General features: G+C 37.0%; 1 long non-coding RNA gene across 7 annotated transcripts in view; it reads right to left on the bottom strand.

Moving 5' to 3' along the window:
- LOC107313058 overlaps positions 1 to 24,424 on the bottom strand; it is a 156,730-nt gene that overhangs the window by 27,731 nt on the left and 104,575 nt on the right. For all 7 annotated transcript variants that reach the window (XR_004306928.1, XR_001554766.2, XR_001554760.2 and 4 more), the window contains one exon: positions 19,906 to 19,992. This is a non-coding gene — a long non-coding RNA (uncharacterized LOC107313058). The remainder of the gene's footprint in view (positions 1 to 19,905; positions 19,993 to 24,424) is intronic.

Raw genomic sequence — 24,424 nt, 5'->3', positions numbered from 1 at the left:
TCACTTAACATCTGTGGAGAGCTCAATCAGTAACAAAATGGGAGTTCCATCTAACTGGACTGACTGCCTTCCAGTCACTCAGTAACTTTCTACAAATATTGTATAGCACGTTGGGGGAATAGGGCAAAAGAAATCATAAAAGGTATGAATTGTGCAACTGAAACACTCTAATCTGTTATTAGAGCTTTAATCATAATAGGTCACCATTACATTTCTTTGTTGGAAGTGCAGATCTGATGATATTACAGTACTTATTGATTCTGAGTGTTTGCTGGAGATAGAAATGAAAGGCTTGGAGAGAGCTGGATTGAACTAAGACCATACAAAGTAATATTAAAGGAGTTGAGGTATTTTCATATCTTGGCTATTTGCACAGTATTAATTATTACTAAATGTAGCTATTTAATACACTATCTGAATAGAACTTTGTTGCAGGGGTTCATCAGTCAATTTGTAGTTAATTTATACCTGAAGGAGATGTGTTCTTCCACCAAACATTGTTTTCCCAAAAAGTACAAAGCTCCACATCTTAGTGTTATGCTACATGAAACAAGTCTTCTGAGCTAATGGAAGGAGAATCATCTCCTCTCAAGTTCCAGCTGGTACTTTAAACAGAGAGTTTCTAATTTGATGCTGTAGAGAAGGGCAGAAAGAAGGATAAAGCAAATCTCCTTATAGTAGTTATTACTCCCATTTTCAAAATTAGCACAGATGGTTAGCACTGGATTCAGCATGCTCCTGCTTCAAGTCACATTGTCTTTTTCAGATGCATTTGAGTAGAGGTAAGGATGGCTGATATACCACACTGGGTAGCCAAGAACAGCCCATCCCATAAAACAAACTAACAAGCAAACAAAGGCACATACATAGCATTCTTTTTTCTGATGGCAGAAAGCACATAAAATTCAGTCTTTCTAAGAAAAGACCAGGTCACACACAGCCAGCTAAAGAGCAATGACACCAGATCATTCTTAACAGAAGGAATACAAAGGCTTTTTGAAGTTAAGACTCACTTTCCAGTGCTCCTGGGGAAAAGTGGTATCTGAACTTGGCAGTTAAGAAATAGCAGTGTGCCTAGGCTTCCTTCCCTATTCTGTGGTCTTTGTGGCACCTAAATATCCAAGAGAAGGATGATATCACTGTGGAAGCAGCTGTTGTGCCTGTCTGTGCCTCCATGCAAGCAGACATTTATAGAGATTATTCTTTTCTGGCAGAACTATGAGTTTCCTTCCTTCTCATTCCCTGAAACATGTTCCATGTGGAAGGGGCAGGGCACAGATGTAGTGAAACTCTCAAACTCTATACTTCTCTATACTTCCTTGCATGTTCACCGACATTGCTCCTTTAGAAAAGAAAGAAACAAGCAACAACCCAAGATCCAAAAAGGAAAAACAAGAAGTTCTATTTTCTTCCCTTTCAATTGCTCAATGCCGTAAACAAGACAACTAGTAGTTAAGTCAGACTTGGTAACTAGATGCACTGTATTTGAATATATACTCAACCTAACATTAAAAGCAAACTCTGCAGGAGCTGCAATATTTTAAGCAGTTACCACTAGATCTTTTTCAAATATATACTCTGAGTCTTCTGGTAATTACTAGCTGTATGTAATGTACAATTTTTCTGTCTCCTTAAGAACCCAATAGTATAATTAGATATAGCAAACTCCCAAACTATTCCAACTTGTTATAGAAGATATAAAAATAACAACAAAACCTTTGTCTCTGGTAGAAGATTAAGGTGATGTACTGAGAACACAGTTGCACAAATCAAACAAGACCTGATAAACTCAAGCCAAGCAGTATTTGACTAGATCAGTTATTAATAGGATCAAATGTAGTAATCACAAAAAAAATTTGGTGATCATATAGACATCACAAGTTTTGTAGACTGCGTGCATGTGGAAGCACTTAATATCAAAGAAGCCTTGAGAGTTGTAGTGAACGGGCACTATACAATCCCTAATATGCAAGTGGCTTCTCAAGACACCAAACCATCCTATCAAAGGATGTGCTTCACTTTCATATTAATAAACTACGTATCACTTGAGATAGGAGAAATCACAGTTTTTCTACTTTTAGCTGTCAGTTTTCTTCTTGGCAGTTCATCTCTATCATAATATTTACCTTCAAGGCACAGAAAGATACGGAAGAAATTATTCAGAAGTGACTGCTAAATTCTGGAAATAATATGTCACTTCTACTCTAGTGTCAGTGCTAGGAATTCAGTGTGAAGGCTGGATGAAGCAGATGGGCAGCTACAGCCCTAAGGTTTAAAACAGTTCTAGGTTGAACCTTTTACCTGAAACCTGATTGTAAGCACCAAACAAATTTTATTATTTTTTTTTTTTTTGTTCTACTGTTACACTTGCATAGAGCTGGTATAGGAAAGTGTAGGAGGATGGGAGATGAATCAGAAGAAAACCAAGGTTTCCTACAGCCTTGAGGGGCTAAGGAGCATTTCTTGTCAAGAATCCTTTTGCAAAGAAACTGGGTAGAACTTATACTGACAGTAAGAGTTTTTGGGAAGAAGATCCCTCAGTTCCTATTGCAAGGTAAATATGGTTGAGAAACATCCCAACAGTTCTAGATGAAGTGAGCTTTGTCATAACCTTAGGCAACACAAAGGTGACATATATTATCACTTTCACTCCCAAATGGGTGGCACGCATTCCAGAAAACTTGCTAAAATATTAAAGATCCTAAAGGGAAGGGGCACAACACTTTTTGTTTTAAAGCCTGAAATTTATCCCCAGTGTTCATGCTTATGTTCACAAGACAACTTAGTGGCAGCCTGTGATATCCTCTACAGCAGCTATTGGTATGACAAAAGCAAGTTTTCAAGTTCTGATACTACCAGAAATGTAGTGATAATGGAATAACAAATTATTAAGTGTCCTTGTACCTGATACAATTAAAACAGTTTGAATTTTTCTTATCAGATAATTATAAGTTATCTAACTGCTTTAGAAAATCTTTAAATCTCATCAATTGCAAGCATGACATTGACAACAAAATCTGCACACACAGGAAAAAAATACATAAATAAATAAAAATAAGGATTCTCAAGTTAAGAGCAAGCTAAGCTGAGACTGATCAAAAGCACAGGAAGCAAGAACCATAAAGGATTTCTTCATTATTTGCACTGCCAGCTTTTGCAACCCATCTTGTTAATGAATAGTCTTCATTTGAGAATTGTAGATAGGAAAATAGTATTCCAGCTCTGAGACAACTTAGCAGCATTCCACATGGATTTCCAGATTAATTTATATGGATTTAAACTGAAGTTTTCTACTTAATGGCATTTTAATCACTTAAAGAAGTAAATATGCTGGGCTGCAGATAAGCATACAAAACAAAATCCCTTTTATTTTTTTTCCTCTCACACTTCAGTGTGTTGGAAATGCTCTCCAATATTTCAGCTCCCGTCTTGCATCTCCATCTCCTTCCAGAGTCCTTCTGCTTTTAAGTTTAAGCTTTACATCCTCACTTTCAAAGCTTCATAAATCTCTGCCCTACCAAAATCAATCCTCTTTGTATCACGCATCTTGCTTTCCTTCATCAAAACTTTCATCTCCTTTTTCTCACGTGTTTTTTCATGCACCTATTCCTCTTCCTAAAGATATCCAGTGCACGTATAGTCTCATTATCCCACATAAACTTTTCCAAAGAATGACTTGAAACATAACCAGCAGGATATATCTAGTACTGTCTAGTTCAGTAAGCTTTCTTTGGTGTAACACCAACTAAGTCTATACAGGTGTGTGGTTCTTTTCTGGAGCTGTCTTTCACCCAGCGTGAGTTGGGAAAAAACTGGAAAGCCATTACTTAATTCTGCCTAGAGATTGTTCTACATCCTGTTCTTTTTGTACCTCCATTTTGCAGTGTCAGTTACAAATGAATTCAAAACAGACGCCAATAAAGTCACTTTGAAAGCAGGTGTTAGCACCTTCAGAAGCACTGTACTTATGCAAACTATGACACATAGGTGCAGAAGCTTCCCCAGATGCGTATACAGCATTTATCCAACATCTGAACATAAATACCTTTAGCTGCTTCATTGTTTTATGCTGTATCTCAGTACACGATGATGCTCTAATTGTAGAAAAAGCATCAATGCTGTTTATCGCTTAGTATAATTTTGAAAGGAAACAGATACAAAAGATGAATAATCATTACTTCTGAAGCTGATCCTGTGTAAACCAACTTAATCTGTAAGGCCTCCAGCACTTGCTGCCACAGTAATGCATCCAGCCAGGCCAAAGTCTGCTCCTAGAATGACACCCGGTGGTCACAAAAATGAACAGCAAGACATACTCCTCGCCCTTCGACATCACTCCTGCTCTCGGGGTTAGGGACCATCAGTGGAAATTCTACACAGGAACTGACAAAAACAAACAAACAAAAACACCCACAACAGGAAAACCCTGTGTGACATTCCTACTATCACACACACACAGGTTGACTATGGAATGCATGATGCATCCTGCCTCATTTTGTAAATAACAAGAGATGGGTGAGTGGCAGTCCCAAAGTACAATGATCTAGATGTAGGATTCCTATGCTTACCTTCCTCACCCTGGAACAGTGAGGTTGTTTTCTATTTGGTTAAAGCTATGGGACTAAAGAGCACATATCTTAGTGTAAGTATTAGGATGAAGAAATACATCACTGTGATTAAATTAGCTTCAAACCAAGTAAACACTAACCATATCTAAGTAAGTGATATCACACTCCAGAAAATTAATTGGCAAGCAAATATCAGTGAGAGTTAAAAGCTTTGTGCCACATTTTTTTCAGCTTAACTACTGTATGAGTCATAGCAAAGCTGTTCTTAAGCAGCAGCCTAGTTAAAATGATTTGATCATATTTTTTAGAGAATAAGAAAAGCACTGCTTTAGGAAAATGAGCAAGAACACTTCAACACAGATTTCTGGTGTTAGATTCTTAAGCCTTCTGGCAAGTTAAATGGAAAGGGAATATTTATTGCTTGTCAGTTTTCCTTTGTCTCATTTTCTCTCTCACTTCAGAGTCCAAATTCCTTCTGAGGCCATAAGCTTCTTTATAGTAGCCAGGGGTATCACAGAAAAACAATGTCTTTTTTTTTCTCCAGTTAAGTACAAAGCCAAATGCATAAAGCTTTTCAGACATCCATGCGCAATGGAAATTCCTATGGCAGATGCAACCCTGCACTTCATTTGGTGATTCTTGCAGCATTACCCACACTGGGCACAGGGAGTGGAGATGGCTGGTACGCACCAAACCTTAAGGGTTTGGAACCTTGCAGACTGTCGCATTACCCTCAACATCTAACCATGCCTTAAGATCTCTGCTTGGAAAGATAAGGGTTAAAATAACAGAGACATTTGCTTATATAAGCATAATGAAATTATTCAGGTACTTTGTCTGAAGTTATGGCTTATTAAGATGCATTAGCAGACAACATCTGAACAGGATTAGCACTGAACACAAAACTGCACACATGGGGCAGACGTAACAAACAGCACCAGTCTGGAAATGATGACAAAAATGTGTCACTTATTAGTAAGCTGTGCACGTGCACTTGCTGGCCAACCAAGAACGCAAGAATGTAAAGCTCGTGGCAGATCCAACAATTGAATGAAATCTAAACAAATAAGAGACTCAGTGATGGGAAGAATGGCCTCCCACTGTATTAAGTTTAAAGCTGGATATTGCCAAGAGACGCGCAAAGCTGTTGGAGTATGCACACAGCTAATCCTTGAGATACCATGGAGCCAGACCAAAGATAGCACCAGAAGGCAGACGCAGGGTTAAAACAGCCACAAACTACTGCCAAGGCTGGGTCAGAATTCAGAGCTGTGTTAGAACAAGCAAGGCTCAGGCTAAGCAGCCTTCAGAGGAACCTCCTTTCATCTCACTGCTGCAGTAGTTTTGCAACAGTAGGAAAGTTTTAAATGCTTTCTATTTGCTTCAAAACTCACTTGCTTTTTGTTCACTTGAAGAAAGACCAACTCATGATTATAGCTAGGAAGCATCAATACAAACTGCCAAACTGCTTCTATGATTTTGTACTCTCCTTCTTCCACCCATTCCCTTGTACATACAGACTTCCATGTTAAACCAAATAATGATTTAAATGTGCTAGGTTCCAGAGTGGAAAAACATATTCACGGATCAATACACTGGAAATAAAAAGTATTGAAAGGCTCAACACATACCATGCTTTTTCAGACTGTTGTATTTATGCCCACATATGTTACCTTCACCATCTTTTTCTGCCCTAGTACAGTATGCAGTTCAAAATATATGTGTGTATAAAGACAGGATGGGGGACTGACAACCTAAAAGACTGAGCAGCCCCACAGGAAATCAGAACAATTTCAACAGAACAGTTTCTTTCCTGCATTAACACTAAGCCTTCTGTAGTGAAAAATTTGTTTCATGTGAGGAAACTGCTTCCTACACATCAGCTCAGTTCCTATCTTTCTGCTTCCATCACCTTCCCTGCCTGGGAATTTCATAGGCTAGGTCTGTCTCTTAGAGGAGAAAATTCAACACGTACATGCACAGCCTCTATCAAATCTAAATCCTAAGACAGATGTCCAAGTTCCAGAAGTAAAGTTATGAAAGCAGAGGTAAGCACCATCCTCAAATAGTACTTCAAAGGCAAACGTAAAACTCAAAAAACCTTCCTACCCCTGCTGCCTTCTGAACCCACTACCCACTCTGAACCACCCCCCCCGCCCCGCAACTGGCAAATAAACCATGATTTGCTGCTACCAACCATAAAGGTAAGTACTCTACTGATGTGCAGTTACTTCTTCAGTAGGTTGCCTTTAAAAACGCTCATTTTCAGGTCAGATCATTAATTTTTCTTAAAATAATTTGAACAGTCACAACTCTCACATTTTATCCATTGTTACAACAACCTTTTCTGGTACAGCTTTGTAGAGTAACTAAATGAACTTCTGTGAAGTTCTGACAGCAGCGAAATTTCTTAATCCCCAGCTAAAAAAAAAAAGTCTTTCATTTTTGGCATGGCATTTACATTCCCAACCTTGACAGACACAGTAATAGTTGGTCTTGGCATTCACTGTTGTATGTCTCCAGCTCATATGTTCATTCATGAGCTCTGATTTAAGGAATTCCCTCCAGCTGTTAGTGCTTTTCAGCAGGATTCTGCTTCTAAGTACTGCTTGCTACCTTTGCCCGTGTCTGTGGAAAAGAATAGTATTTGCCAGAAACCAAATTTTATTACAGAATTGCAAGTTCGACATAATTTGATACCTCCCTCACATGATAATTCTGTATCACTCATATATGTACTTATATTCTGTGTCATGTAGAAATTCTGAAGAAGTTTTCTTTCCCTTTCATTTTCCTGCAATTTTCCTTTATACCCAGTTCCATGCCCTTTCTTACATGACCATATGCATCTGGGATCTGATCTGCACACAAAGCTGACATCCAAGTAAATAGATACAAAGAAGTAAATCCCTCTGCCATGGTACCACAGTACTTTACACAACTTGAAAACTTCACACTTGTATGTGGAGATGGCCAGAATATCAATTTTTCTGTCCTATTCCAGATCTTTTTCCAGTATGAACCATTCCTACAAGTAAGCTAGAAGTGAATGTTCTATGTTGCATTTGTTGAAGAAAACTGAAGACTCTCTTTTAAACTGTTAATTATCTGAATGGTATGCTTTACCCAGTTGTTTTTTTTTTACTACTTGGTAAGTGCATGGTTGATCCTGCATTATAATCAAGACCTCCAAAGTTAGCTCCATTTACAAATCCAATTATAAAATAAAAGGTTTAATGGGCTGTGTGCCTTGTGTGGCAGAAACAGAACAAACTATTCAGCTATTTGAGCTGCTAGCGCTCTGGAAATGAGCATTTGAAATAGTCGAAGAATTTTGTTTTTAACAAATTAACAGAATAAGTGAAATGGAAAATTACAAGAGTGGAATATTATTAATACAGGAAATAATGTTCTATTGAGCATGTGGATTGCGCAAATAAGGTTTTCTTCTTTGGATGTACTTGTTTCCCCCCTACTAGCAGCTCAAATGAGTGTATAAATAACAACTATTAGTAAATGAAACTATCAGTTCAATAGACCACCATTAGTTACCACAGTGACCATGTAGCAAAAAAAAAAAAAAAATCATGTGAGAGGTCATCATTTGGTAGGTCAGGAAAGCCAATCTCTGTGCCATCTGCAGATAGGGGGGAAATGAGGGAACACAATGCTCAGCATACAAATGAGATGTTGAATGCAAACTACCTTTAGGAGACAAAACCTATCAGCTGTTATTGCTGGCATAAACCCTAAGGAGAAATGAACAAAGCAAAATCCCATAAAAATAAGCATGGGATGATAGGATAGGTTCTGTTCAGATTGCCTGGGTCAGCTAGTGAGGGAATTTTGCTTTTGAACTCTCTCCCACATTAAAAATCTTGTTCTAAGCACTTCAGAAACTCAAATTCCTTGAAAATCCTCCTGAAATCAAAGGGTTGTTTTCCTGGGGTTGCAATCAGATGCCTAATAAAATCTATAGCCCTAAGGAATACAATACCTCATATTGCAGCATTCAGTTCTTTGGTATCTTAGGTACATAAGAGACTCTTCAGATATTAGAGAAGTGCTGTAGCTGCCTATAAAATTAATGGAGGAGATTTTCTACGTATATAAACTAACAAATCCCTGAAACACATGCACTGGGAACTCCAGAGGCTGACCACCAGCTTAGCACAAAAATAAGATGGCAATACTGCTGTATAAAAAATGAATACACACCTACATTAATGCTTTCCTACAGCCTGCCCCAAGAAAAGCCAATATGCTTATTTTCAGAACAGCTCCAAAAGTGCGACAGTGATATCCCAAACTATCAGGAAGCATTCACCTAGGCTCTCTGATGCAGGACAAAACTCCCCATTTTCCTCTTCTCCTGTCAAACTGATGAGCTGTCCAGTTTGCTGCCAAATCCAGCTCCCCTGACACACAAGGCACAGGCACATTGTGAAAATCTCTCTTTCATGCTATGAGGTAAAAGCACTGCTTGAACAACCTGTCACTGGGTTACGATGAGGCTACAACAAGAACACCAAGACTCATGCCCAGCAGAACCAGGTAAAAATCTCTGCAATTGTTCCAAGGCAGGCAGTAACATCTAAGTTGTGGCTGTGGTCATTCACGTTCCTTTGATGAACCTCCTCAGTGAACACATTAACTCTTCAGATAAATCATTCACACGCTACTTCAGAACACATAAAAACGCAGAACAAACATGATCCACATTTGTGCTGCGTGTATCTGACACTGAGATTTATCACAAATGACTGATGCAGGACTCCAATATATTTTTGAGAAGACATAATATTCCTCTTCCCAAAGGATAACTAGTTGAGTACATAAGAACTGAAGGTTGTTGATGTGGTTAGAAATAGAAAAGCTGATTGTTACTGAATAAAATACAGTCTCTGTATGCATTTTCTGATGAAAGAAGGTCATGTTTTTATCTTAGTTAAGCTTTTGCACACCAATCACTTTCATCAGGCTGAATTAATAAGAAAATACTTCTGCCTCTCCTAAGCTGGATCTTCAAAACTATAAATCCAGCTTTCCTCTGCAGAAAATGATTCATCCAGAACTTTGATATATTTTCTTTAATAAGATGTGGCAATAGTATGTCAAAGATGACTTTAAAAAACACTTTGTGTCAGTCTTCTTTAAAAATTCTCAGAGTTTCCAAGTATATTTAGAACATGTTTAGAAATGTTATGCCTAACCCTGACAAGGAGTGATAGTCATTAATAAGTTCCTATTTCCCATGGAGTTATTTTCTCTGTCAGAGCATGAAATTGAACTGAATTCTTACCTATACTTTCATTCTACCATAAAGATTAGAGTTGGTTTTAGAAGGGTGGATGTCATAATATTTTATATATACATACACACACACATATATATAATATAAATTATATATTATTTATTTATATCATTATATTATAATATATTATAAATTATATATTATATTTATATAATATAAATATATTTGTAAAAATATATATATAAAATATAAAATTCCTTGGGACATTATTAGCTTTGTGCTGTGATCATTTGTTATAATAACCAAGATAAGTGTCCTGAAAGGGGAAAGAAAATACAAGAATCTGGCAGATCTTGCAGACCCTAGGAAGTTCTGTATTACAGAGAATAGACAGGGCCTTATTCCACATTAATATTCTATAAAAGAAGAGATAAGTGTACCACACATGGTCATCACTTCATATTTGAAGTGGAAAGCAAAATTTCTACTGGTAAGAAGGTCTTAAAGCTCAGTTTAAAACCATGTATTACCTGATATAAACTCTGCTATTTTAAAAAATCTTCTTAATTACAATTTTTACTTGATGGCAAAGTGAACTTTTCAAAACAGAACTTTTAGAAGTCAGAATTTTCATTGTAATTCAGTCTTTGACTCATTCAAAATGCATCAAGCACTGAACTAAACAACATCACATGGATATACTGCCATAGCTTCTTTACAAGGTTTTAAAATGCTGAATGAAGAGACTGTGTAATAAGCCTGAAGTATCTTGAATTTAAAATCTTATGCAAAAATACTATGCAATACTACTTAATATTCCTATAACATCCACTGGGAAATCCACTGAATCTTCCTTTCTAAGTACACATGCAAACCACTAACACATGGCTTAGCACTGCTCTAGCTAAAATTTGCACTTTCTGAGAGTCCTTTTCTGTTTCTCAAATTGTAAATTGTAAATTATTAAGTGCTTTTGTAGTGACTAAAAGGCAGATCTTAAAAGGCAATATAACAGTCAATCAATATTCTTAGAAGAGGAAAAAAAATTGAATGTGAATTGATCTTTGAATTTTACATTCCTGGTCACAGGTAAATAGCTGGCTATAATATCATAGTACGTTAATAAAGCAACATATCTAACTATGTGTCAAAAACATATGGAAGTGAAGTACTGCATTCTATACTCACGATCAAGACCTGAGTTCCCATTTCTTTGGTCTTAGTCACACAAGAGGTTTAGAGGAACTCTAACCAAATTCTTTCCCATAATTTGTTCAGCCTTACAATGACACTTCTCAAGGTACCGATCCATTCTGGTTTCACAGACTTCGTTAGTCTTCCACCTCTTTTATGCCAGTACTTCTCCCTTCAGTTTGATTATTCTCTGTTCATTGTTATACATCAAACCTCAGGTAACTCTGTCAGATGACTGGCTCAGCTATTAGAATAAAAATTACACTGCATATCATGTAAGAGATGTGTCTTTTATGTTTCACTTTAGCTATGAAAAACTATCTGAATGAAAGGACACTTGCATTAGGAAACTTAAGACTTCTGCTGGAAAACAACACATTAGGATTGACTCTACAATGAGATGTCTTGTATGCAAACTGGGTGCTCTGATATTTTCAGTGGGGTAAACTTTTGCAACTTCACTGGCTTCTGGCTTAGAGGTTGGCAGGACCAAACAAAAACTGGGGAAAGGAAAGCTAACTTACATTTATACAAAATATTCCCATTATCAAGCAAGCTCTTTCACAGAATCACAGAATGACCAGGGTTGGAAGGGACTTCAAGGATCATGAAGCTCCAACCCCCCTGCCTGGCAGGGACACCAAACTTCCACATTTACTAGATCAGGTTGCCCCCATCCAACCTGGCCTTGAACACCTCCAGGGATGGGGCATCCACAACCTCCCTGGGCAAGCCTGTTCCAGGACCTCACCACTCTCCTAGTAAAGAACTTCCCCCCTAACATCCAACCTTTCAACTAAGTAGGTTATATAACATTTCTCTTTTTATCCTGACATTACTTTCAGCCAGGTATGAAGTTTCTGTGCCTGATGACACATTCGCAGAGCCCTTCAGAAAGTACTGAGCTAGCTTTAACTACTGCACATTGAAACATCAGGAGATAAAATAGATTAGAAGTAGCTTCTAGTATCCCATGATATGCATATTTCTGCATGCTTAGAAACAGATATCCTCCTGCTGCTTTCTTTTTAGCATGTCTTAGAAAACACTATGACAGGAATCCAGTCAACAGAAATTACAGAAGTTTGATATTCCTGCTTCTGTCTATCTCTTCTGACAAAAGCATCTCAAAACAGTTTTCTTGCCTGCTGACCTCTCAACCTTTGTCAAGTTGGCAAACATACTGTAGTAACTAGGCACATGTACAAACACAGAAAAACACTACACTAGGAAGCTCTCCTGAATCTCTGAAACAAGAAAAACACATAGGAATAGAACACACAGGTTGTGTGGCCCATCTGCCTTCTCCAGCTAGTCACAATTTAAATGTGTTTGAGTGTAACCAGCTGTGCTTGAAACACATGAACCATTTTCATCCCTTTCTTTAATCCTCAGAAACCAATGTTCTTCAACACCATTTTTTTTTTTTCAGTCTCCCAAATGTGTTTAACTGACCCAACAATATAAATTACTCCTACACCACTTTTTGCTAGAACAAATGAGCTGTGCACAACCATAGAAGAAAGGACACCCCTGAGATGCTGCAGGTTTCATGATGTTACCTCAATCTACGTGCAGAGGTGAAGCTTCAAATAATACCTAGGAACAAAGGATCAAAAAAAAACCCAAAAACCCAGCACCCTCAAACCAATGAAACAACATCCCTCAACCCCCCACCCCATAAAAAAAAAAAAAACACCAAAAAACAACCCCTACTCCTACAAACTAAAATAGGTGACACCAATTAACAAGAACGGATGCACTGTGCCTAAGAACACTACTTTTCGCTGACAGGGATGGAGAAGTTACCAAAGCCAACATATATAATACATAATACAAGACCTGTAACTAGAGCTTCTAAATACTTAACATGTTATTAGAAAACTCTGTAACTGCTCCATTAATTTTACATTTGAGGCAACAATAATTGGTACTCAGATGGAAAGAAAAACACCAGTAACTTAATGTATAAGTTATCTTACTTATATATTACCTAGACCTGAGATATAAAATATATTCTTTTAATTCCTAAAGGAATGAGATATCAGAAAGGCATCTGCAGCAAGTCTGCCAGACATGCAGTAAATAATCATTTTGTCACAAAGCAGTGGAAAATTCCAACAAGATCTTCTAAATATTGACAATATTGCTTAATAGGAAGCAGTGATGCGCTGAAATTTGTCACATCCTGAGAATGAGTCTATGATAAACAGGTAGGTAATCTGTTCATGTAGCCAGACACTTCAGGGGAAAAGAGAAATCCTTTAGACTTTGCGTAACAAGGGTGAAGAGATTAGCGTTCTCAAAATCCAAACTACTTTTTGTAAAAGCCATTAACAAAGAGAAAAATAGAGAACTCTACAGTCTGTGTAGCCTGAGAGAAAAAAAAAAAAAAAAAAAGAGCCCCATGTAAAGTCAGACCAATTCTTTTTCTGAAAGAACTAAGTTAACTGTTTTACGCTGGCCTTTAAAGTCATTAAGAATGAATGGAATAAAACTGAATCAGCTTGATCCCTCAGCAGAGAATGAGACACATTACTATTTATATCTGAAGTATAATGTTTTCCCCCCCATAGCAAAGTAGATCATATTGCAAAATTCATAAACAAGAATGCTAACAGATATGCTCAGATATGTGTAGAAACAAAGACTTGAAAATTAGCCTCCTTTTAGCCAAACTCCATGGAACACCTGCGAGAGGCATTGGAGTCAATTCATATTAATACCATTTTGATCTGCAAATCCAATTATGAACTTGGTTAGATCTGAAACATATAAAGGCATAAATGCCATTTATGCCCTCAAATATTTTTCTTATTTTTACAACAGTTGCTAAATGAGTTAGTTAACATGATGAGTTCAGACAAAATACATCTGGATAGAAGTAAAGCATGATTATAACAGTAAAGAAAAGCCAGAACTCATTTATTTCAGGGTAGACATGTCAATGAAAAGCTCAGAATGATTACAACTAACAAACTGAGGGGACATAGAAATTCACGTAATCAAATTAGTATTTTCCTTTCTACCACAAAGATAGTTCTTATTCCCACAAACACCTCTGTCATACAACTATTAAGGATAAAACATACAGGCAGATTCCTCTCACCTTTGCATTTATTTTATTTGCTTTTGGGACTACAAACAGGATTTTATATATTTATCTCACAAGAGCTAATACATCTCCGTAAGTCTGGCTGCCATTCTGTAACATAAGTTACTCAGGTACTCCAGAATGAAAGTATATGCAGCAGCTGATTAATTTATGCAGCAGAACTGGGGAAACGATTACAAAATCCTGCCACAGACCTTAAAGTCATAAGCTCTGAGATCCATTCTGCTCTACAGTGGGTCACGCTGCAGAGTTCACATTTAGTTTTGTTATGTACTTATATACACTCTGAAGTTTTACTCATCACCTTTTCTTTAAAAAAGCCTTGGAGTTTCAACTACATGGAAATGCAGAGGAGACTGTTTTTTCTGACAGACATTTGCCTTTTTTCTGACCTTTCCACATATTCAGTGCTCTGTTTAGAAGAGGTTTCCTACTCAAAAATAAGTAAAATAAATAATCACATAATTTCCTCTGGTATCATAACTATACTTCAAATGGGAGAATTCATGCTAGGGTACAGATGAAAGGTTGTTTTTTTTTTTTGTTTGTTTGTTTTTAACTTAACCACATTCAAAAATTCTCTGTGTCAGAGATAATTGCTGCCCACACTGTAGTTAGATACAGTGATTTATTGAAGTTATATAGTTTAAAAGAAAATAAAAGATCACCGACACATACAAAATTAATTCTAGAGTTTGAAAACCTTGTGCCTTCTGTTGCTTGTTTGTTTTGGGAAGGTAAACTGTGAGAATGTGGATTTCCAAATAGCTATTTTAAAGCCACTGCAAATTCCACTAGGACTGGTAATTTTTGTTTAGCAGAAAGTCCACTGATTTTAACTGGCATTGGGTCAAGCCCAGAATTCCTGGCCATTTAGCTGCCCCTCTGCAGAAATGATACACTGAAGGATTTAGCCCAAAGCCCTGGTGCTAGATCTTGTCAGTCTCCCAAGCCAAACCCTGAACTCTGTAGGAGACCATTTCAGAAGACAGAAGCGATAGTCTTGATATGTGAACACCAGGCCAATTCATCAGGCAGCAAACGGAGTATATGCTGTCAGATAGCTTGGCCCCGTGCCTTGGCTGGAAAAGAGCACAGCAGACACCCCACAGCTCATTTGTCTACTCAACCTGCAGTGTCAACAGCTGTTTCTGCAAGCTTTTCTCCCTCTCTTATTGGAGATATCACTGAGCTCTGTCCCTTCTGGAAAAGGTCCCTGTCCCTTCTGGAAAACCACTGAAAGCAGTTATGCTATCACAGGGAAGCTCCCTTCAACATCTACACCCAAAGAGCAGTAAACTTCTTTCTTTGCTGAAGGCAATTTTTATGCACAGGTGGGCAGCTTCCAGACTGGATAATTTATAACTGTTAGCAAAAAGACAACCTGGGAAACAACAAAGACCAACAAACAAATGGAACCCTTAGCAATGAAAACCTGGTAGTTTGCTATTGGCAAATGTGAAACCAACAGCAGTTTTAATGAAATGGCTAAGTAAAGTGCTGTCTCTGGATGACTACTCTTTAACTATTACTTTCTACAAACTGAGCATTGTGTCACTTTACTATGATGCAACACTTAGACTAGTTTTCTCTAATTTCTCAACCTTGGTTTCCATTACAGAAAAAACCTGGAAGAAAATTTTTCATATTCTTAGGTGTTTTTGTTTTGACAGACAGATGTGCTTTGTTCTCCTTTCCCTATCTCCACTAAAAAGAATACAGGCTAATTTTGTCCTGCACAGAATTTTGGACTTTTCCACTCCTTAAGTGTTTCATAACTCATTTCGAGAACTCATTCAGTACCTCAGCCTTCTCTTCATCTGTTGAAGCCAGTTCTCCTTTTACATTTACCAAAGGAGGTACACTTGCTTTGGCTCTTCTCTTCTGGCCAAAAGGTTTTTCTATATTGTCAGTTCTTCTAATCTATTTAGTTCTGCATTTTGAGAGAAATTCACAGGTCTCTTAGAGTATCTCCAGAGCTGCAAGGAATTTCTCTTGTTCTTAGGGTAGGCCACCAGTATATCCAATTGGAAGCCTATCCTTATCCTAATCTGAGGACTTAAAGCATTAAATCCATTATCAGTGCTGCACAGAAGTTCCTAGAGTTAAGGTCAGTAGAGGCTGCATACATGCTTAAAAACTTCCATTGTTTCAAAAATATATCATAAATCAGAACACATAATTCCTTGCAAAACAGAAGGTTGCAGTGTACTTGGCAGCAGCACTAATCAGGCTCAGTTCAGCTTCCAAGACCTTTGCATTACTTTAATGAAAATCTTAGCCAAGGTTGATATCATGAATAGTAATTCTAAAATTAATTGCCAAAAATCCCCAGAAACAGCCATTTCTTTCATTGTTTAGCTTCCTCATCTGCTTAGGTTTTTGGGGGTACTAATGATGACGAGGTTTCATCTAGAAATCAAGTAAGTTGATATTACTTTTGGCATTACACAAGACTGTTATATTGCTGAACCAAACAAGAGTTAACATTTCTGTGCCTAGATTTGACAGCTCTGGAATTTAGATTTCATGACAGTCTATTTTTCACTCACCAAGCTCACCGGGACTTACAATGCCCAACAACCTAATATTACAGAGGGAAAATTATTGCAAAATACAATCCTATGAAGGACACCTAACACTGCTGTGACAATTCAATTGAAGTTATTTTAAAAGCTCATAACAAAATGTACAAGAAATTGGTTTTTGCATGCTGCTGAAACTATTTAGAAAGCATGGAAATTTTTAATACTGTTCCATACCAGAGTTTACGTTAGTAGCATTTGATAACAAAATGTCCTTTGTGAAAGTTCTCGTAAGTTTCTGAATATGCTTAACGATTTATGTTGGCTTTTTACAGGTAATCTTATTATGTTATCTGGTCTTTTCAGTAAAAGGAAGAAACATCAACCAACCCTGTCAGTTGAGGAAAAGCCATTATCGCTACTACTATTCTTTTATAGCAGATTTATAAATTTTAAGGCAAAAACAAACAAAAAACAAAAACCCAACATCCCCCCCCCCCCGGAAAAATAATTAGATTTGTTTCCTTTCACCCCCGCCTCCAGCTCTCCTGTTGAAGGACTACTGTCCCCTTCCAAGTTTTCTTTTTGCTCCCTACATTAAAGTAAGTCAAACCAATCCAGATAAGCTATTTTAATATGCATCTCACATCAGTATTAAGAAAGCACTGAGTTATTAAGTCCAACACAATGTTTAACAACATTCCACGCAGTCTATAGCTTTGTTATTGTTCTTATCAAATGATTATTGCTTTCCTGCTGTAACCTTAACACTTTTTAATAAATGGTGTCTCATAAAATGCTTAAAAAACCAAGTACTTCACTCTTTCATCATATAGGCAGACCAAGAAGACAGACAGTCAAGAACAGTCTAAGTAATCTAAAGTATCTTCTAGAGGATCAGAGTTGTATACAAAATGTTTGCACACCACAAAGTGACCTTGAGGTGATTCTCAATCATCACTGTCAAAAAGACAGCAAGCATGAGCTCCAAGAATGGTATGTAACCACTACAGAACCCTCAAATTACTTTGCACATCCAAAGTAAAACCATAAAACCACTTTCACACACCATCCCAAATTCTTAGGCAGCAACGTACTCTTCCCTCAGAAAGTACTGAGTCTGGGGCCTCATTCTTTGTTTTCACTGAGCTGTCTGTAAGCCATATCGCTTCAACGTGGAAAACGCATGAAATAAACATGTCTGTGTTCATTTGAACAAAAGCAGACTGAGAAAGGTCCCTGGCAGGGAACCAAAGAGTAGTTTTGGAAAAGAAATACATTTGGGGGTGGAATTTCCAGCAGGTGCCTTCACTTACTAGCTACTCAAATTCTGTCAGATCCCCATGGCACAGAGAGAAAGCAACTAGAAGAAACCATTCCCTGCACTTTAAGAAGCTCACACTCCTTCACCATGAACACAGTTCTTCCATTCTCTGAATACCTTCAAAGAAGTAACAGTTCAGAAGTTTTATTTGAGAAAGCTTAAGAAAACTGTGATTATGTCTGTGGGAAGATGGGTTTGAGCATTTTTTGGCTAGATGTACTGAGTAACAAATCAGACATTTTTCAACTCTGAAGTATATAATCTAACAAGCAGACTTCTCATTGATTTCAGAGATTCATAGATTCAGAAAGGTATCCTTCATCCCCACTTCTTATTGGCTGGTAAGGATTTATTGGATGGAAAAAGAAAAAAAAAAAAAAAGAATAAAGAAAAATGTTGCCAAATAGCAAAACTCACAACGAAGCATGTGATTTACACTGCAGGAGAAAGGAAAATAAGTACAAAAATAATGATTTTCTGCTATAGAGTTTTCAGTCTGAAGAGATTTTCTTTTGCCCCAGCTTTCCCTGTTACTTCATCACTTCTGCATTTTCCAGGTTAAAACAAAATGAGGCCCAATTGTTTTCTAAGATCACATGCACAGTTCTGTTTTCTGTGTCTTCATATCCAGAAAACTCAATGCTAAGTAAAAGAGGAGAAACAGTGTAGAATCTGTACTATACAAAATTTAGGCCGGGTACTTAAAACAGACTGCATTTGCTCTCACACTCAATGCCCCAGACAAGTCCAATCTCTATAAGACTTCCCACCAGTCACCCAGATGCAAGCACAAAACAGCACAGACAAATCGCCTCTCTTTCTTTTAGGAATGTTTCTCTCTTGGCCACTTTAAACACATAAACCACTGAGAAAATGCCAAGTGGAGCATAGAAGTCCAGAATGTTTGAAGAGTGGGAGACAGAAGAGAGACCTGAAAAATTAAACATCAATAGAGGCAAACCAGTTGCTGCATCTAGATGCAAATATCATCAAAACCAAACAGCAGAGAAGCTAATACAATTGTATCTTCTAAACACAACACCAGGATGAGATTCCCAGTCTCTAACAATATGACACTGTTTCTAAAGGTCTGAAGAAAAAATAAACAAATAATGAAAGTAAAGAAATGGGAAATGCAGAACCTCAAACAATACAGTTACATGCAGTAAAGCACACTATCAGCTTTTGCATGCATTTATTCTAAGTTCTCATTCTTCATACTGCATGGTAGGTATCAAGTGAAAAGCAAGGCACCTTCTCCAGTGACCACATCTCTTTTACTTGGTAAAAACATCTTTTCTCAGCTTGTCTTTTAAAACATCATCAATAGCATAAATAAAAATTATGGGTTTTGTTTGTTTGTTTGTTTTTTAAGTGTTACATTAGTACCAAAACATTGTCCACTGGACTCTCTAATTTTTATTACTTTTGAAGTGCATATACGTAAGTAGGAGAAAAGCAATTGCAGTACACTATATAACAAGGAATACAGCAAGACCATTTATTGACAATACTACTGCAATCCATAGAGTAAAAGGAAACCTCAAAAGAACTCATTTTCACACACCTAAAAGTATATGAAGATTTTTGTAAGCCAGAAAGAAACATGTGCAAATACTAGGACTCTTACATCTGAGCCAGGTACCACCATTCCAATTATTTACAGTATGTCCAAAGCATGAGCAATAAGCCCATATAAACAGAAAGTCATTTTCCTTCAGAGCACACCTGCAAAGTACAACCTAGATTTACCATTCTTCTTAACAACGGCATTTTTATTAAAAGCTTTATGATATTCCAGTAAAACTGACTCTGTTTTCCCTTACTTCCTAAGAAAAACACAAGAACCACCATTGAATACAAGTAAATAAATCAAACTTGCAGCTTTTCAATTACAAACGTTTTGATACTGCAGCTTGTCCTACCTGCAAATCCAAGAAATGGCATAAAAGAAGATACTGAGTGGGAAAGCCTCTTCCAACTGTAGAATGAAACAAACTCCAGCCAGCAACCTAAAAGAGCAGTAATCACCATTAACCTCTCATACTTGTGCTGAAGAACACGGCAAAGGGATAATTCTCTAACAGTTCATAAGTAGGCTTTTTTTTTATTTTCATTTTTTTAAACACTGTTGATGGTTCTTAATTGTATGCAGAGTAACAGGTTTAGACAGATAAATTTTTAACAAATAGCCCTCACATTTCCATTGTGAAGTTACACTACATGACACTTTTAATTTATGGTGTTTTGGGAAGAAGACAGTTTGCTTATTAAGTGTCAGATATTATTTTTACTTGGGTTTATAGCAAATACATGGAGCTTGTAATGAGTATTTTGCCATTTCAAAAGTAAACACGGAGTCTGAAATGAGGTGTTTGTGCAAGTGTAATAGTTATGGTAATGTATTAGGTTAAGGTATGGCTAATGCTAGAGTCAGACTAAGGTAATAACTCATCATAAAAATACATCCCTAAGTTTCAAAATTGTTTCCATGTGAATGCATTGCCAGATGTTCTAAAAGCAAATTTGATTCAGTATTTCTTACTAAGAAGTAAATTACATCATTAAGATTTTGTCAGTACGTCACATTACAAGTTACGTTACCCCATACAAAGACTCTTCCTTTCTGTTTTAAAATGAAGCAGTAAGAGAAAAGGAAAACAGTAGTATCTACCACAAAAAAAAAAAAAAAAAAAAAAAAAAAAAGAAAGAAACAAGAACATAATCATCAGCAACAAAAGCAGTGACATTTAGCAGAGACTTTGCTACAGTATGCAGACAGGAAAAAAAACACACTGGAAAACTTTACCAACTGCAGTGGCTTAGGAAGGAATCCATAGAGGCAGATCAAAGATGCGTCTACAACATACCTTCCTCCTCAGTAGAATAATTGCATTTCAGAAAACCAGGTTCAAACTTTTATTATTTGGAAACCTTAGAATAAGGTACGGAAGCTTCAGTTCCCAGAATACTTTTAAAAAATAACTGGATATGGTAAACTGGATTCCTACTTTCAGGCTAGCATATGCACAGACTGCAAAGGAAAGTAGGCAAGTATGCATTAGATTATTCTTTCTCTCTGCCTCTGCAACAAAGAAATTGGCACAGCTGAAGGTGCTCAGCTCTTAGAAATACAGGCAAAATGGCCCTTCAGCTGTGTGAATTCCCTGTTCCAATGGTAGAGCTGAAATCCTTCAGCTGTTGTAAATACATATAAAATGGCCATTTGCACAGTTATTCTACAGTCTTTACTGCAGTTTTCTTCATTACTGGTTCATGAGCTGTATGAATGCTGCTGAGCCAAGCTGAAGGCTGATGGAAATTAAGCAACGTATTCAGGAATTTACTTAGTGCGTTTGGTAGAATGGGAAATGTGGTTTATATCTCTAGTTCTAGATAGACTCTAGACCATCCTTTTCCCCTCTGATTTCTTTGGCTAGTGAAGTAACAATTTAAAAGCAGCTTCTTCTTTAAACTTATGTAGAGCTCAACAAATAGTTACTTTTAAGTACAATTTTCAGTCAAGTATTTCTTTGAAATATATTTCATGCATATTAGTAATTCACATTAGAATATCTGCAAAAGTCTGTCAATAAAAGAAAAAGCTAATATTTTACTGCAATTTGTTTCCCAGGTTTTACAGCTTTTTAATTTCCTATAAATTTGGCTCTGATGTAGGTTAAAATCTTGCTGCGTTATATACTAACCCTCTTTGATTGTGGAGATGTGAATTTCATTCATTATATGCTAATGTATCACAGTTTCTCAAATGAGAATAATAATAATAAAAAAACTAAAAATTACTTCTGTATTAAACATTTATGTGTCTTTGTGTTTCCATTTTTTACCCCGCCAACAAACCGGTGAGGCAGTTTGTTCTACGTCAGCAAGGAAGATCAGCACTGTTTTACGGCATAGTAAAAATACCCGAAGCGTCAAGTTTGAAGTATGGATTGTATCATGTAAAGAATAAACACATACATAAAGAGCTGTATTTAAATACATTAATGAGAGAATTATACCAAAAGAAATAAAAGCTAAATTTTCTACAGAACTTCTGTATTTTATCCAGCCCCATGAGGGAAATTTCAGCCACACATTTCCTGTGACTCCTACTTAGTGATCATGGTAACACTGAGAGAAAGCACCTCAGGATGCCTGACTGGAGAAATTAGCATTGGTACGTTACTATTCAATTGTGAAAGTCAGAATTAGAAAAAGAGGCTCTCACCCATAAAACTCACACTCCTGATGCTGCTTGGCAGCTGCACTCATTTACTTGATCCCACTGCTTGTTGGCAATAACCTTCCTGTGCTATAACTTTTTTTTTTTTTTTTTTCTCCTTTTGGGACTTCAGTGGCATGGCAGTATTTTCCCCTGGCATGACACCTTACTACCAGCCCATTATCCATTACCTTCCTGGCACTTGCAGACCTAAGAAAAACCTCGTCTATGATTTAGCACTTAGCCCATGCCTGATAAACCTTTTAACTTCTATTCCTTCTCTTGTGGTTCAGAACTGGGGAAAAATATGGCATGGAGCTATGCCAGTATTAAACTGTTTTTCACTATTAAGTCCTGTGAAAAACCTCAAATAATTGAGAAAAAGGGGAAAATACAAATGGTAGTTATCCTCGAGACTATTGCATCTCTGAATACACCAAAAGAGCTTCTGTTTTGAAAATAGAGCAATTTATTCTAAAAATGGAATCCTTGCCTTTAAATGAGTAATGTGTCATCCATTTCTCAATCTGCTTCAAAACCAAAGAAGTTTCTCTGAAAGCACAGACTGTGTCACAGCTTTACCTCAGCTACAGAAAACCAAAAGCTTCAAAGACAAAATCAAAGGCTATCTGGATTATAGAAAGTGGAGTGGTTTGCCACCTGATCATAACACATACATGCTCATTATAGAACTTTTTACTCTGATTAGTTTGTGTACTGGGTTCCTCTGGGTACAGAGTAACAATCGTATTCCTCCTTGAATAAGAGCAAAATAAAATAGATAGCACTTGCAATAATTATAAGGGCTATTAAAAATAGTAATCATGCTGTTGAATCTCCAAAGGCTGCTGCCATTCCTAAAACAGCACCTTGATGCTGATTAAAAGAATGAAAAAATAATTGTTTTTGTATTTATTTATTTATTTATTTTTAATATTTCATCTTAGCTCTTAGAAGTCACAATGCCTAAACCTGAAGTAAAATGTCACGGGATTTTCCTATTGTCACTTCTCAATAGCAATAGGGATTGTGAAGACCCAGAGTCACCTGTATGTTATCTGCTGCCATAGTTAATAGTGCACTAGGTTAACTGCTGCCTATCACAGGTAGGCAGTCCCAGGTGGAATTTCAGTTTTATTACTAATGGTCATATTAAGTAACATATTAGTCTTCTAGATGTAATCTTCAACAATCATTTGAGCTTAATGGTGATGATTTATCATTTTGGCTTGTTTATTTTTTTAGTCAGTTCCCCTGTCTTTACCGTCCCTGCTCTGCCCAGGCTGAAACAGCTATTGAGAAAGACAGGCACGAATACACACACCATGTTGTAGCATGCTTGTGCACTGGGACTGTGACTTTGATTCCTTTCCTCCTAAAGCAGGAATTTAAAAGAGATGAGAGAAATTAGGCCTTTAAAGCATCTTCCTCTCTTCTGCAGCTGTAAATGAACATAATTAAATCTAATACAGGTGTGCAGCTGAGGTTCAGAGTTATAGGGAATGCATCTTAACCTGCTTAGGTTCATCTGAATAAACATTTCTACTGAAATTTTGAAAAGTGAGTTACCCATAAATAATGTTAACATATAATAAGATAGCATCATATAGCACCTTCAGTTTGCTTTTCTTTTCTCCTGCAGTCATAAAATGCATGAATTTCTGTTTTGCCAGCTGAATCTGAGCACCTGGGTCAGTGTGTTGATGTCTGTCTTGTATCCTGTGACAAGGATGACTGTAGTTGCATATTTCTGGGGCAAAGCTATTTAATAGCAAAGGTACCTCACATTAGCAGGGTTAAGAGCAAGTAAATAACCACAACATGCAAACCAGCCAATCCCAATTCTGATATTTACTGGAGAAACAAAAGGGAAAACAAACATCAGGCAAGTGGTTCATTTGACTGGAATTAAAAGAAAGGCGGTGAATTTATAGCCCAGTAAATGCATAACTACTCTACCCATAAAAAAAATCCCAGTAGCTGCCAAATATCCTGGCACAAAAGAGGGGAAATTTTAAGTAAAGATAAAAAAGACACTGCATTAAGAAAGAAAAAAGAAAAAAGAGAAATCAGGAAAGGGATATCTTAATACTGCAGGCTTAGACTGTCTGGCACCACAGGTTCAAATATTCTTGGTGATTCAGCCACTCCAAATCTTCATCAGTCAAAGGGAACAGACAGAATGTTGTGAATGCAATTGTGACTGAACCTTGCACAAT

Source organism: Coturnix japonica, chromosome 4, assembly GCF_001577835.2.
Source record: "Coturnix japonica isolate 7356 chromosome 4, Coturnix japonica 2.1, whole genome shotgun sequence".
NCBI classification, from domain to species: domain Eukaryota; kingdom Metazoa; phylum Chordata; class Aves; order Galliformes; family Phasianidae; genus Coturnix; species Coturnix japonica.
Note: the sequence above shows the minus strand (reverse complement) of the source record. Positions and strands in the feature narration are given on the sequence as shown.